The sequence below is a fragment of the Chrysoperla carnea genome, chromosome 4 (genome assembly GCF_905475395.1).
Source record: "Chrysoperla carnea chromosome 4, inChrCarn1.1, whole genome shotgun sequence".
Taxonomy (NCBI): domain Eukaryota; kingdom Metazoa; phylum Arthropoda; class Insecta; order Neuroptera; family Chrysopidae; genus Chrysoperla; species Chrysoperla carnea.
In genome coordinates this window covers 47,779,577-47,795,836 of record NC_058340.1, presented here as the reverse complement: position 1 = coordinate 47,795,836, position 16,260 = coordinate 47,779,577, and the positions used below count along the sequence as shown (strand labels likewise).

General features: G+C 27.9%; 1 protein-coding gene across 1 annotated transcript in view; it reads left to right on the top strand.

The window, feature by feature from the left end:
- The window catches only part of LOC123298555 (probable serine/threonine-protein kinase DDB_G0282963), a 59,103-nt gene extending 48,431 nt beyond the window's left edge, over positions 1-10,672 (top strand). The window contains exon 3 of the mRNA XM_044880587.1: positions 10,447-10,672. The gene's annotated coding sequence lies outside the window, so the exon portion shown is untranslated. The remainder of the gene's footprint in view (positions 1-10,446) is intronic.
- Positions 10,673-16,260: the final 5,588 nt, after the last annotated feature.

Below are 16,260 nucleotides of genomic sequence, written 5' to 3'. Positions count from 1 at the left end.
AAAACTCGACTCTCTATACCATTCTATATCGAAGTGAATGTGTGAGAGAAAGAGAACGAAATAAAATGTCTCCAACAATTGTTGTATTTACACTCTCATTTCATCAGTTCACTGTAGTTTACTACCCATATATTTCACTCTTCCGCCATTTGCTAATGGACCATTAGCGTCATGTATCACATTGACCGACGGATATCCGGATTCTCAATGTATGCCAGCTCCAACATACATTTATTATGCCATTAGGAACACCACTAGATGTGTAGAAGATGTTTTAAGTGGTTTAAGTTTCATTACTTAATGGATTCATGAAGTACACAGTGGTTTATGTCAGTAAACCATTTTGGAGAAATTTACATGGTTGTCTTGTCTGTTATAAATGAATATTCATCTACATCAAATTATATTTTGATGTTAAATGAAAATAAATTATGGAAATACTCGTATATATCTAAATCAAACGTCTAGAAAATTGTTTAAATATATTGGCAGTCGGTGTGGTACTGAAGTCGTGTGAGTGCGACCCCTGTAGTCCACACGGCTAACTTCCCAGATTAGGAAAAAACATTAAAAAAAGGTTTATTAGCCTTCTTTATCTCCATGATGTGTATTATCCACTTTTCAGATTCAGTTTATTCCGTTTTTTCCAGTTTTTTTATTATCATTAAAAAACGGCTCAACTAATTTTGCTGAAAACTTTTCACTTCTTAAATACGCGATTACGCGTCGAATAAGCCCAAACACGTGTTAATGACATAACTGGTTCGCAAGATAATCGAGGCGAAAGAATTCGAACAAACATACGCACATACGTACACACAGACATCACATTGTGATTCGAATATTGCGGCCTTGAAACCGCGGAAATATGTGAAACTGGAGATTTTTAAAATCGGCCCCATTACATTAACTTCCTCTGGGAAGTTAATAATATTAACCAAAGAAGCAAAAAAACATAGATATATGTTTTAACTTTCGATAGAAGTAACTTAATATCGGGATCAATGAATTTCTATCCACTAAGATCGCTTGAATGCATACCCCTGCTTTGGAACAAGTATCTAAGTGCGAGAATTTGGCTATTACACTTTGCTGCGCTGTAAACATGATGAAGTCGATTGGCTATTAGGTACATCTTACTGCGCTGAACGCATGGTGAAATCACGGCACGCAATAGCACATCAGATATCTTTCATTGCTTGCAGGCTGCAAAAATTGCAATTTGCGAGGTGTAAGGGGGACGAATTTGTTTTGCAATGTGTCCCATCAAACGATTTTTGCGTTTGTCATTTAATGATTAAAATAACATAAAAACTGAATATTCATCAATTGTAAACTTCTATTGCAATTAAAAATTTTGTGTGAAAAAAACGATTATCTAAAATATTTTCCCACTTTATAAAAAATATTTCACCACTACGTAATCACGAGGTCTGTTGCAACAATTTATGTAAAAACCGCCAACTTTAGTTTCCAGGCGTTTTTTGAGTATCTACACTACATTCTCAGTTTAAGATTAAAGAACTATGGTCATTTTCATTCGGGTAACATGAGTTTTTTGTTTGTAAGAGATCCTAAGATCCTTTATGTGTATAGATCAGTTAACGGATCTCTTTCTTAAAATTTTGATACTCAACTCACTTCAAAACTTGTGCTAATGGAACGAAGTTTTATAAAATAAATGTTTCATCATTTTTAACAAACACTCTTCTTTATACGCTTGAATATTTTAGTTAAAATGGTTGGTTTTCCCATGAGTAAACCCTTGAATAAAACATTCATTTTTCACTCTCTTCATTTTTAATGAGTAAAATTTATCAATTTTAACGATTCTTTCTACAATTTTCAGCAAAGAATATATTTGAAATTCTGAACTTTTTTTTTAAAGTTTTTTTTGAAAAGACGAATTAAGTATGCAAAAAATATCATATCGTTAATAAACAGCATATTTTTATTACATTTTGAAAGATAAGATACCGTATTTCAAAATTGGTTTATTCGATTGAAATTTTCTTGAAGAGGGTTTGAAGTAAAAGTGTATATACATAAATTTTCTTATGTTAATAAATATTGATTCATATAAATGTATAACTTAGAATAGAATGAAACAGTGCTAGACTATCGAAACTTGTGCGATATGATATACTAGCAAATACTCTATACTAGTACCTACTATTAATAATTTTTTATCACTATAGTATTATATAAATATTAATGATTGGCTTGGTATTTCATGAAAACTTCCAAAAAAAACTTTCAACATCACAAAACAACAAAGTTCAGTTTTAATTCTCCATTTTCTTCTTTTCCGCCCTACAAATTTCGTGGAATCATTCAATAATTTAGAACCAAATAATAACGACATTCAGAAAATCCTACTACCCGAATACTATTTATTATTTAAAAAATGATTTTCGTTTAACTTTTACCACAACTTCAAAAAATCTCTTTCTGTCAAACCTCGAGTTCAATAACCCTAGCTTATCTGGCAAAAAGAAAGCAGAATCAGCATTGCTGAAAAACCCATATTGACACTTTGAATAATCACCAATAATATTTTATGGGTTTTAAGTATTTTCTGACCACATTTATCTACTAGTGGCGGATTTCAATTATTTGTTTAATCGAAATGGATCTTAGTTATGTTTGATGGCAATAAGATATGACCTTTCTAAATCATTAGCTCTTTTCCTGTTGGTGTAAAGATTTAATGGATAAAACAAATACGGAGGCATTAAGAAGTGTAATATGAATGTGAATTTTTGTATTAGTTATTCTAAAATGTATTATTTCTCTGACTTCAATTCAATAAAAATTCAATAAATTGAAACATTAAAAAAAAGACACAAAAAATGGCTTGTTTTGTCTGCCGGGGATTTTACATATTTTTGCATTCCTTTTATTAATACTATCTGAACGTCGAGACATCAAAGCCTGATAAATCTTTGTATAGGACAACAAATTGAATACTTTTCGATAAGTAAATTCCGTGTTATATCCTTTACTCTTATATTTACATATATTCATAAAATCAAAAGACCCTTTAATGTAAGTATTCCCCTTTCTTTACCCCTTATAATATTCAAAATTATTACTTATTTTAATATAGAAATATATTCAAACTGTGATATACAAATTTCATGCACGATCCTTATACAGGGTAGTTTAAAAAAGTTTTCAGCAATAACATTTTTAAACTGTAAAGACTAATAATGGAGGACTTTTTAGGACTAATAAAGATTCTTATTCATTGTCTTAAAATATATTCAAATACATTTCCTTGCACGTTTTCTACAACTTTTAGCTGTGTTAAATTTAAGCCTGGATTCGAAAAGTTAGTCCTAAGAAAAAGATTGTCATGTAATGATAAATGATTTCTATAGAAACTGAAAAATGTATATTTAATGTGATTCCGATTATCTTACAGTCTCCACCAATTAATAACAAAATGGAATTACTAATTGTAAAAAAAATTACTAAAATATAAAATTTTCTATTACGAATCCATAATGTTGCTCGTACTACTGTAATTTTCGATTCAGTACGCCATCGTTACTAACGTGGATGCAATCTGACAATTAATAATAGTAATAATAACAATGGGGTTTAACCTCCGTTTCTCAGGTATCTATCAACAACAGAGGCCACTACAAATACGAACGACGAGTTAGGCAGTTGAAGTGATTGAACGTTTGTCACATTCCGATGCTCTATCCTGTGTTAACAATTATTTCAAATCAATTATTAAAAAAAAAACCATTAACTTAGAGGTCATATTTATGAATTACTGTATTGTGACTGAGGTCACATACACCTATAAAAAAAGGCAAGTCATTTAACGTTATTGAATAATTCATTACCTAAAATTATATACATATACTAGCAGATATCCGCCCGCTTTGCTGGGAAATTTCTCCTTTAAAAACAAAGACTATCACGTTTTAGCCTTCACTTATCCTCCCTTTTGTTCACAATTTAATGGATTTTAATTTTTTGGTAGGGAACTGTAAGTTTTTTGAAAATGAATGTTTGTCCATGATACTCCCTAATATTGTGACTTTCTATAGGTCCAATCATTAAATTAACCTGATTTTTATACTTTTTGGATCAAAATTACTCCATCCACTGAGTTTCATCAAATTCCAAAACAAAATTTTTTTGCAATTTTCTCGATTTTTTCAAAAGGTACGTACCTACCCCCCTTTAAAAAATTGATAAATAACGAGAAATCTTTTTATCTCCAATTTCGATAAAACCTAGTATATAAGGTAATTTTGACCCAAAAAGTACAAAAATCGGATGCATTTGATGACTGGTTGAATAGTTTTTGAGATACGGACTAAAATCGATCCAAATATTGCGATATCTCAGAAACTTTGCATCCAATCATTAAATTAACCTGATTTTCATACATTTTAGATCAAAATTACCTCATCCCCCGAGTTTCATCAAATTCCAAAACAAATTTTTTTTTACAATTTTCTCGATCTTTCAAAGAGGAACCTTTGAAATATTTACATATTGTCTCTAAGTATTCTCTAAGAAAACTATCTTTTACAATTTTATTTAAGAAAAATCATCCTCATTAAAAGATTTAAGAAATCACTCTACATACATTTTCATCACCTCCTAAGGCTACACTCTATATAAACACGAAGTATGTGACCGAATATTTTAATATCTATTTTCATCAAAATTGATTGATAATTTTAATGCCTGGAGGGTTATTTTTGATTTTATCTAAACGTAAACAACATTTGGGAATATCTCATTACTTTTTAAAATTGTAATGCATAGATACGTAATTATTATTTTTAGTGTGGAGGCCCATATACATTACACATTTATAAATACACTGTTAAGAATGATTTTACGATATGATTTTGACTAGTCTTCCAAACTTTTACGTTACCAAACTTTCATAAGATGGGCAAACTCTTTCAAGTCGCCTGGAAAATATCGTGGCTGGACTTAACTATATAATCACCCGTTTTTAATTTATTCTAATCAGAAGCTAATTGAATAGCAAATGCATAAACGAATTTATTGTTCCTCAAAATGACCAACACCACAAAAATGTTTCTCATGTTGATATTCCGTGTTTAATAATTTTATAAGAATATAATAAGTTGCGTTTTTTTACTTAATCGTGAAAGTACGCAAGCAAAAAAAGTTGTGCTCCATATTTTCGAATATTTTTCAGTTGGCAGAAATTTTCCAAATAACATACCAAAATCAATGGAAAGGTGGAAAAACACATAAAGCTATCACAATGAGCCCCTGTTTGTGTTCCTCGTGGACAGCCAAAATTACCAAACCCAAAGAGTCATAGTCTAAATCATCGTCATATCCGATAAAGTCTGGTATTGTCGTTTAGTTTGTCATAAGTAGGCTTTATCATAAACGGAAGAAGTATTTTTAAGGTATAAACTACTGGAAAATATAAAAAAGCCTTTACACTGTACAAATTTATGCAATATTCACCCAAAAAAAATTATCGATCAAATCTACGTATAAGTTATTACAAGTTTTGTCATCTTTTATAAAATTTTTGCTCTTTTTCCTTAACACTTCGTACCTTTATTAAATACTATATATACTACTCATGTTATTAATTGCAAGCAATGCATTAAATAAAATATGTTAATTGTTCTCCTTTGATCAATAAATTGCATTTTATTGAAAAGAAATTAAATCAATTAATATAATTAATCAATATATTAACAAGTAATAATTATTCATTAAATATACATGATACTAATTGTCATCTAAATTACAATTAAAATATAATTATTGCTGCAATAAAAGTATTTTGTTTTTTAAATTCCTACATATTTAATGGCATTGTTCACACCTTTAACTATTTTTAGTTGGAAATTAAAATATTGCGTAAGCTTATAAATATGTAACACAAATATTACGGATGTAATTAAATCATTCACTTGATTTACTTGAAAAGTAATAAACACGTATCATTAGCTTCCTAAATTTTAGAAAACTGTTCAATGAAACTTTTAATCGAGGATTTTAAAACTAAAGTTTTCTTTGTGGTAAAAACCAGTGTACATTGATTGATATAAGTATAATATTTTATAGGATACAGTAATCAAACAATTAATCTTAGCAAATAATTATTTTAGCTGAGGACAAAAAGCGGGTCCTACGGAATATAAGATATTTTTGACCCAAAAAATCCAAAAATAGGGTTTATTTAATGATTGGGTCAGTGCCTTTTAAGATATAATCCAAAATTGGACACAAAGAGTGATTTTCTCAGAAATTATGCATCCAATCGATACATACACATATTTATTGGATCAAAATTTCCTTATATACAGAGTTTCATCGAAATCGGAAACAAAAACTGTTTCCCGAATATTTCGATTTTTTCTCAGGGGTACGCCTTAAGAAAATTGCAAACATCGAGACCCAGTTGACCTTTGTTGCTCATTTACGAACTCGACCTCACTTTGTATACTTAATGTCACAAAAAATGCTCGTTTTACATATAATATTATATGTAAAACGAGCATTTTTTGTGACATTAAGTATACGTTCTGAGCACGCTATGAAAATTTCAGTTTTATATCTTTTTTCGTTTTTGAGATATCATGTTGACAGACAGACGGACAGACAACCGAAAATGGACTAAATAGATGATTTTTAGAAAACCTATAACAAAAATTTTGTTTGTAGCATCAATATTTTAAGGCGTTATAAACTTGGAATTAAACTTAGTATAACTTGATATATTTCATATATACATGGTAAAACTAGTCATATGAATTTTTGAACTACAACTTCAATACAGCGTTACAAGTACAACGTTCATTCTATAATGAACCAAAAACTTGTTGCTTCTCATTTCTAATTCTGAACATTATATCTGTATTTGGATATTGAAACTGCGATACACGCGAAATATTCCAAACTGTGAGACAGAAAAGTTAATATTATGAAGAATCGTTCATTTATATTTTATAATTTCCGCGATATAAAAATTAACTTTTTATACCATGTATATGAAATATATATACTAAGTTTAGTCCCAAGTTTGTAACGCTTAAAAATATTGATGCTATGAACAAAATTTTGGTGTAGGTGTTCATAAAATTATCTTATTAGTCCACTTCCGGTCTGTCTGTCTGTCTATCGTCTGTCTTCTGTCATCACGATTACTCAAAAACGAAAAGAGATATCAACCTGAAATTTATAGCGTGCTTAGGACGTAAAAAGTGAGGTCGAGTTCGTAAATGAGTAACGTAGGTCAATTGAGTCTTGGGTCCGTGGGACCCATCTTGTAAACCGATGGAGATAAAATAAAAGTTTAAATGTAAAAAATGTTTCTTATAAAAATAAACATTTTTTTTGTTTGAAACATTTTTTCGTAAACATGAGTGTTTACCCGTGAGATCGCAAATTATGCGCAAATTGTATAGTATGTATTATATAGGAATATCAGTTATATATGTGTGACATGTATGTATGTATAATGTGACAAAGTAATCAACACTGTCTTTACATGGTATTTCAACAATTAACTCATTCAATTGTTTGTTTTCACTTGTTTATCAATTAACTTAACAGTATTGATAATTAAATGTTTAATATGGAAGTATTTTAAACATATACAAAACCACAATAATTTTGTGGTCACAAAATAACTAATGTTGCAATGCAATTATTCAATTATGGTTCTTTGCTATCGACCTACGAACGTGCGAACATAATTACAATATCAGAATATTCTTGTATTAACTGTTTTACGTGGTTTTTATACATAACTTTATATTAATATACTAGCTGGCAAAGAAAATTGGTCACTTAGTACGTTTCACTATTTTCACGTTTCTCAGCTGAATGGTTTTAGTTCCACAATGATTTAAAACACGATTTTTTAGTTTATGCATATGCATAAATTTAATGGTAACTTTGGATATAGATACCGACTTCGTTGAGTGGCTGATCGAAACATATTAACGGCAATATGATCCGAAAAGAATTTCATAACATTCAATCAAGTCGGTCAAAACTTTTTGTTTTTAAATAGCTTTTTATTATGCTGGGGGGAAGTTATTTGTGTGAACCTCAAGGGTCTCATCAGACCCTACCCACGACTTGTCATATAGTGCAATTATCTTGGGTTTTCCCCTCTTACTTTTTTCAAACAAGATTAACTTTTGGTGACATAGAATTTTTTGTGTAAAATCCAAATAAAAAAAACAGTATGAAGTCAAAATCTATCAACTAATTCATTAGAAATCCTTGTTTTTCTTCTGAAATTTGGTATAATTTCATTCTCATACGATTTTTCATTTTCAAGCTATTTTCATGCTAATATTTTTAAAATTTTATCGCATTAAATATTCTACAAACAAAAAATTCTTTGGACATGTTGTTCTTGGGTCCGGTGAACAATATGCAAATTTTGGTGGAACTTTTTATACAGAATTCCATGAAATCTTTTCTTTATTTTAAACGTTTGCTGGGTAGAAGAAGCTAAAACTTTTTTTATTCAACTTTGTGATGTAAACTTTATTGCCTTGCACAAAAATTGCCTTGTTTTCAGAAATTGAGAGGTTGGTGGAAGAATACGATACGATACGAAATAGGTTTTGAATGGCGAAAGTGTAGGGAAGATAAAAAAAACTAAAAATAAAGCTTTACGGGTGGACTAAAAATTACAAAACAAATTTATGATAATTATAAAATCAATGTTATAAAGATCGATTTGACATTTACTACAGCATTTACATGTAAACAATTGAAAATTAGCCGTATTTTAAATGAAAAGCTACTATGCTCTCAGCCAATATATAATAACATAAATTTGGACTTTTAGTCCATATGTTAAAAAAATATGTTCTTTGTTTTTAAAACAACATTTTTTTTTTAAATCAGAACGCTTTTTATATTATATTTTATAATTTACTTTCCTTACTTATTTTTAATGCTTTCATCATACTTAAAAATATTACTTACGTCACCCGAATTCTTTTAATACTCTAAATAAATAAAAATCAACGAAATAAGTCTTCCAAAAACAACATAAAATTGTTTACATAATAATTTAAATACAAATAAAAATGAAAAAATGTTTTATTTTGAGTGCAAGTGTTAATTATTTTAATAAGACATATATTCTTTAAAGAAGGTAGCCTCTACAGGGAGAGAAATTTTTATTATTATTTCATAGCAAGATAGCTTAAATTATTGTCTATCTACCAATGGTCTTTTTTATAACTTACTATACCAAATAAACTTATAGAAATGATTTAAACGTATATTTAAGCTCTTCGTGAGGCAAATTAGAATGAGTTTCTTCTTTTAATGGCTTACGAAATGTCACTTAGTAAAAATATGACCCTTGAAAACACTTTTACTTTCTCTTTCAAGTTAGCCTTCCAGGCTGTGAAGTCTAGATACTTGATTTAATCAGGTCCGTGCGCAGGAATGGTCCAAGGGAGGGGTTCAAACTTTTGTTCGCCATTGTTGTCATACAGTCAATAAAACAAGAAATTATTTTTTCGAGTAAGAGTTAATTAAGTCAAATTGTAAAATTCAGTCACTGTTTTTCAATAAGTTAATTCTGCGAGGTACAGAAAAATCTTTTCCAAAACTCGGTGCGCATCAGCTTCTACACCGCGATGTATATTGAGCGAGGACTAAACCGCTTAGCTGACCTTCAAACCTTGCCGATCTAGTGCTTCGAGTGAATTTTTGGCTACGTTTGGCTACGCTAAAGTTGAATTTTGTCGACCCAGATCATACGGGAATCATCGTACAAAATGAATATTCAAATTCAAAAAGTTGAGCAAGAGTTTTTATCAAAATTTTCCATTTTATTTAGAAAGAGCCATCTAAATTTGATAAAATATTGCTATGATTCAAAATTCGATCTCTAATCTTCAACTGAATCAGTCTGTATATTCAAGAGTTAAGTCTGTTATGATGTGAACCTTAGCTTCCACACTTCGATGTCGTATTCATCGCAGATATCGCATATGGTTTTGAAAATTTTCCTGAACTCTTCTCCAACGTTACCTCTTATTTCAACCAAAATATGTTTCACCGCATCAGCTAGTTCGATACCCACGTCAAGATCCAGATTTTCTGTTTGAAGTACTCGACTCAAAGACAAAATCAAAGAATGTACCAACCTCAAAATATGCATGGATATCTGATTCGTCAGTGGAAATCTCATGACGTCTCATAAATGGGTGAATTTACAGGACTATATTGTTTGTTCAAACTTTATGTGGACAGATTCTCAATGGGAGGATTTAATGTTTATACCAGTCTTGACACTATTGTTTTAATAGCCATGAAATTTTCTCCATGTACTTACGTATTTTTCTTAAGTAACACTTAACATATACTTGTCATTTTTCGATATAAATATTTAAATAAAAAAAATTAATACAATACCGTTTTATTTATTTACAGATGACAACAAAACTATAACATCAACTTGCATCAATCGTGTGGATATATTAAGGTGTGGATTCAAAAAAAAAGAACAATTTTATAAAAAAAACAGTTTATTTAAACAAACAATGTACCTTTCTTCAACAAAATACGTGAAATAATAAATGTATACCAAACCAATATGAAGTTAGAAGATTGGCTTAAACAAAAATATATTTGAATGACAATATAATTCGACTCGTAACCCAACATATCTTTATGACTATAATAAATTAAAAAAAAAAATTTAAATATATATTAATAATTTTATTTATATATCTTATATATACATATATTAAAAATTATAATTACCATGTTTTCAAAAAGAAAAGAAAATTAAATAGCGAACATGTGTAAAAAATAAATTATTATACATATTTTAAGAAATATTCAAAGATATTATGTTTTTACAAAAAAAAGTATTTATTCGATATTTAATATGATAAAATTAAAATTAAATAAATTTTTATATCATAATTATTCGAAAATATTCATTTAAGTATGTGCGAGTGTTTACAAAATTATCATTTTAGTCTACATTTTTAATGTATTTATTTCGTAAATTGTTTTCGCAAGTTGAAATTAGGTTGATATATTGTACGATAAATGAATGCTGAGTGCAACAAAATTTTGATCAAAATATAGAAAAGCCGTGTAAAAAGTGACAACGATGCTCTTTTAGCAAGCTGATATTAAATTTTAGTCTAATTCAGTCCATTCCGTAACTATCGCATTCGGAGAGCATTTTATAAAGAGGATAAAATCACAAAAAAAGTTCATGTGTAGCTTTTTGAATCAGATATATCATTAACGAAATAGGACTTTGTTAATCAACATTTTTAATTAAAATTAAAATAAAAAGCAAAGTTATAGAAAATAAAATTAACTGCAATTGCTCTCCTAGCTAGCTTACGGAAACCTGAAAGTATCACTGTCAATTTATGAGAAAGTGGCATTACACTAGTATATTTTTTAAATATGTACTACCCACAAGTATAAAAGCTATTTTAAAACAAAAAAAAAACACTAGTTCACTTTCAACAAGTGCATTTGTGACTTATGGCATTATGGAAACGAACCTTTTTGAAGGTGTCGGATTTGGTCATGTGCAGATTTCTAATTAAACGTCAAAATAAAGACTTAATAATTCTTTTAATGGCTAGAAATTAGAAATGTGCAGATGCAAAAGAAAAAGTTTTTCTGAAAACGTCATCAATTAAAGCATTATTTTTTTTTTAAAATAATATAAAATAAAATTTTTAACTAATTACATAAGATAAATTATAGACATTATCATATTATTATTAAATCCGGACAAATAATTATTAATAATTCCAGACAGTTTCGGAAGTGTTCAATTAAAGGATAGTCATCACGGACTGACATATTTAAAAAGGTTCGTTTCCATAATGCCACAAGTCACAAGTGCACTTGATGAAAGTAAACTAGTGACTTTTTAAAAAGTTGGTTTTATACTTGTGGGTAGTACACATTTAAAAATTAAGCTAATATAGCGCCATTCTCTCATACATAGACAGTGAGCTATTCAGGCTTCCATACTAGCTAGCATAATCAAGATTCATATTGATGTAAAAATTTTCTTCTTACAACTTTGCTTTTTTTTAAATATCGGTTATATTAATTAATATTAATCAAGAAATTCTTAATTAAGAACCTAATAAATGACCCACCTCTCTGGCTAATACATTGGATCGAAAAAATTCAAAGAAAGTTTTTTCTTTTAAAATTTCATTCTCCATACAGCAATGCATTTTGTAAATTTCAAGTATATTTACAATTTTTATTTTCAAAAATATTTCAAACACAATATTACCCGCATAAAATGCATATAAATAAATTCCTATCATTAAAATTTAAATATGTGCCCCTTTGTTTATATAAAAAATCAATAACAACAATTTATGTGTCTGCTGTTATTAGAAAGGCTAATAATTTAGATGTCAAATATTGTAAGTAAATAACATAAATCATTTAAATAAACACAGCAATTATGCCAGCCAAAAATATTTTATACAAAATATATTATTGTCATATCAAGGCGATTTATATTCTTTTTAGTTTCTTTTTTTTTTTGCATAATTATTATAAAATATTTTCCTGACCTTACCATGGGCGAGGCCACAAAGAATTAATGACATTATATTCAGTAGTATAATAGCAGCGGGTGCGGTCCAGAGCAGACAATACTTTTCTAAGGGCAGTTAATTTTAAGAAATTCTAATTTAAAATCAATTACTTAATTGTTTTATATCAAATAAATTCATCCTTGGCGGCGTTAATTTTTTTAAATTAGTTAGCAATAGGTACTTTTGAGAAGAAAATTACAAAAATCGTTTCTTAGACACTTGAAAAAACAGGATATCCAATATCCGATGCTCTAAAAATTTAAAATTTTGAGATGTTAAACAACGTTATCCCTAAATCCGTTTTCACGAGTACCGAAAAAAAAAATTGTGAATTTTTTATTCAATTATCTTCTTTTTGAATAACAAAACAAGACACTCTGTTACTTAAAACGGAATGAGATTTCGTAACAAAGTTCTTGAATAGCACTGGTTTTTGCTATAAACCATGTTTGTGAACTAAATAGCTGCGTCCAGCCGAATTGAGAGCCTACGAGCGCTTACTTAGACTCATAGATATCTATACTTAGAACCAACACTCAATCTATTGATAAACTAGTACTATCCAAGCAATAACCCAACCTCCTTATGTAGTCGGATGATAGAATGTATTCAAAGCAGCATCGATGATTTAGAACACGAATCGAAAGTCAGGATATCGTATATTTTTCTTTTTATTTGATTACAAAATACATACATAAAATGTGAAATGAAATTTCATAAAACATTGCCTTGAAATTATATTTAAAGCCTAAAGAAAAGATATCAAATTACCTTTATTAAAATTATTTTATTTTACTTTTATCAAAATTGTTATTTTTAAAACATGACCGAATTCTGTAAACGAATTTATCTAAAACGATTTGTTTTTTAAAACATAATATCTTTGACTAAAAATATATAAAAAAAAAAAACTTAATAAATTGAATTTCAAGAAAAGAAAAATTATTAGAAAATTTTTTGTATGATGATGAAAAATCTAAAATGTTTATTTCTAACTTCGGAAAAAGAACATTCCACGCTTACTAAATATAATAATTAAAAAAATTAAATAAAATTAAGTAAAACAAAATTTGTAAATTAAAAATTAATGTTCCTTGTATAATTGATCTGTTAAAAATGATGAAAAATGAAAACAATTAACAAAATAATTAATAAAAAATAAATAAAAACAAAATGAATATTGCGTGTACATATTAATTAATTAATTAATAATAAATATTATTAGTAATAAAAAACTAAGTAAAAAAATATTTGTATAAATGTGTGAATCTATTAAAAATAATAATATTTATCTATAATTAATAATTATTAAAATGTTCAAGTCAATTTTTTGTTTATTATTTTAACTTGAACAAAACGGAAATGTATTCGAAAATATTTACAGTGCAGGTACAAGCTTAAATCGTTGGTAGAGAGTGTCACAATTAAACGTGAAACGGACATAAAAAAAGAATTTCTTGAAACAATAAATTTTTCTTAAAAACAATAATATTTTTGCATTATAAAAGAACGAAAATAATATTTTTACAAAATAAAATTGGCAGCTAACCCAATTTTATTGTTTTCTTACCAACGGCATATACCCTTCTACTATCATCATGTTAATACAAATTTTGTTTTACATTCGTAAAAAGTAAACAATAAACAAATTAGTAATGTATTCGAAAAACATGGCCCATGGCATATATCATAATACATACAGTGGGTTGCATTTATCAAATGTTGCAAATCGATATTCCTATAAATAACGAAAATATGAAGGTGTCTTCATCTTAAATGCGACACACTGTATGTAATATTATTAAAGCCTCGACATTCTTCGTTAACTTCTTCGAAACATCATCTTACATACCATTAAATCTTTAATAACCACAATCGATAGATTTCGAATTAAGTAACGAAGAATTATATTTACTGTACTGAACGTATCGATGTTCAGATTTCAAAATACGCTTAAATTAAGAATAAAATTTGTATTAACAATATCATACCAATAAATTTATACACATGAATGTACATAGATCTTCAAAATTTTTGTATTAAAATATATTTTTTATTCTCATTGTTTTTAATATGGCTATTTTGCTAACTAGCGGTTTGAAAAACATAATCTTTCTCATTTATTCTGTTTTACTGTCTTTTTCAGGCGTTTAAATGCAATTAGTAATTCACAATGAAATCCGAAAAAATTCACTTTTCATTCCGCTCAGTTTTTTGTTTATTTTAAAAACAGATTTCATTCACATAGCAATTTTTACTTGAAATAAACTGAGCTAAACATATCTTGAAACCATCAACAATCGAAGATGACAAGATAATAAAAAATAAATTGCCCAAAATTTGTGTCTCTGAAAGTTATGTGAAAAAAATCTAAAAATTTAAATTTTATACAAAAAAAATTGAATTTATATTTTTAGTTTCATTTGTGTTATAAAAAATTGATATTCTGTGAACTAACAAGAAATTGTACCCATTCTAAAAAAAGAAATCACATTTTCTTTAGCAATATTCAATAGCGCTAAGTGCTGCCACAACTAAAAATAACTAAATTTTAAAATATTGTTTTGACTTTTATTACGGATTATTTTCGAATATTGCAATATTTAAAATATAAGAAAAAAACAAAAAAGCTTTACAATAATAACGTCCAATTAGACTAAAGTTTCAAACTATTTTACATGTAAGCATGGTTTTCAAAGGAAAAGTTATTGGAAAGCATTTTGTTTATATAATCTCAAAAAGGTTTGATAATCGTAAAAGATCATTTGCTTAAACTAATTAATGACGTTACAAAACCATATGTTTAATATTGAATGTTTTCTATTTAGAAATTTAAGGCGTCACTTTGGAAAATTTTGGATTTGATAGAAGTCGTGACGGCTTATTTTTTCTTATGGAAAAAATTCCAGTATTTACAGCAATGTCTGTACTTTTAAGTTAAAATGTGATTATGTTTAAGTTAAAAAAGGCATTGGCAAAAATAATCATGTATATTTGTGAAAATTAAAAGGAAAAAAGATCTATTTTTTTTTTATAATATTCAATTTATGATTAATTTTTCTTACGTCAAAATTTTTCACAGTATACAGTATGTGCGCTAGAAAAACACTGCGTATATGTACTTTAAAATCTGTTACGAAAACTGGATAACTGAACTGGGTAATATTATAGAGATCCATTGCTGAGCCCGATTATTATTAAATACCATAATTTGAAGAGGTCACGGTAAATAATTAATTAGAGGCGTATTCTCTAGAGGACTGTAGTCAAATTTAGAAATATTTTATAAATTTGCACTAATATCTATAAAGCTCACCAATAAAATGGAGTCTTAGTAAAATTCAATGTACATTTTCTATCGTAAGCTCTTTAAATTCTGATATTTGATCATAAACGACCCCGCGATGTATGGTTCCAAACACATATAGTTTAGACCATGCTTACAACTAAAAAAGAAATTTACTTACCTTAGAAAGTAGTATTAAACATTTAAATAACTGCAAAATATCTAAAATTCAGATAATTTGATTAATAATTATTTTCCACGACATTCGAGGGGATCGTTTCCGTAAAAAATGGTATTAAAAAGTTTTTGTCTTTGTTAATAGGTCTTTATATAAAAAATTTTCCACTAACTAATAATCAT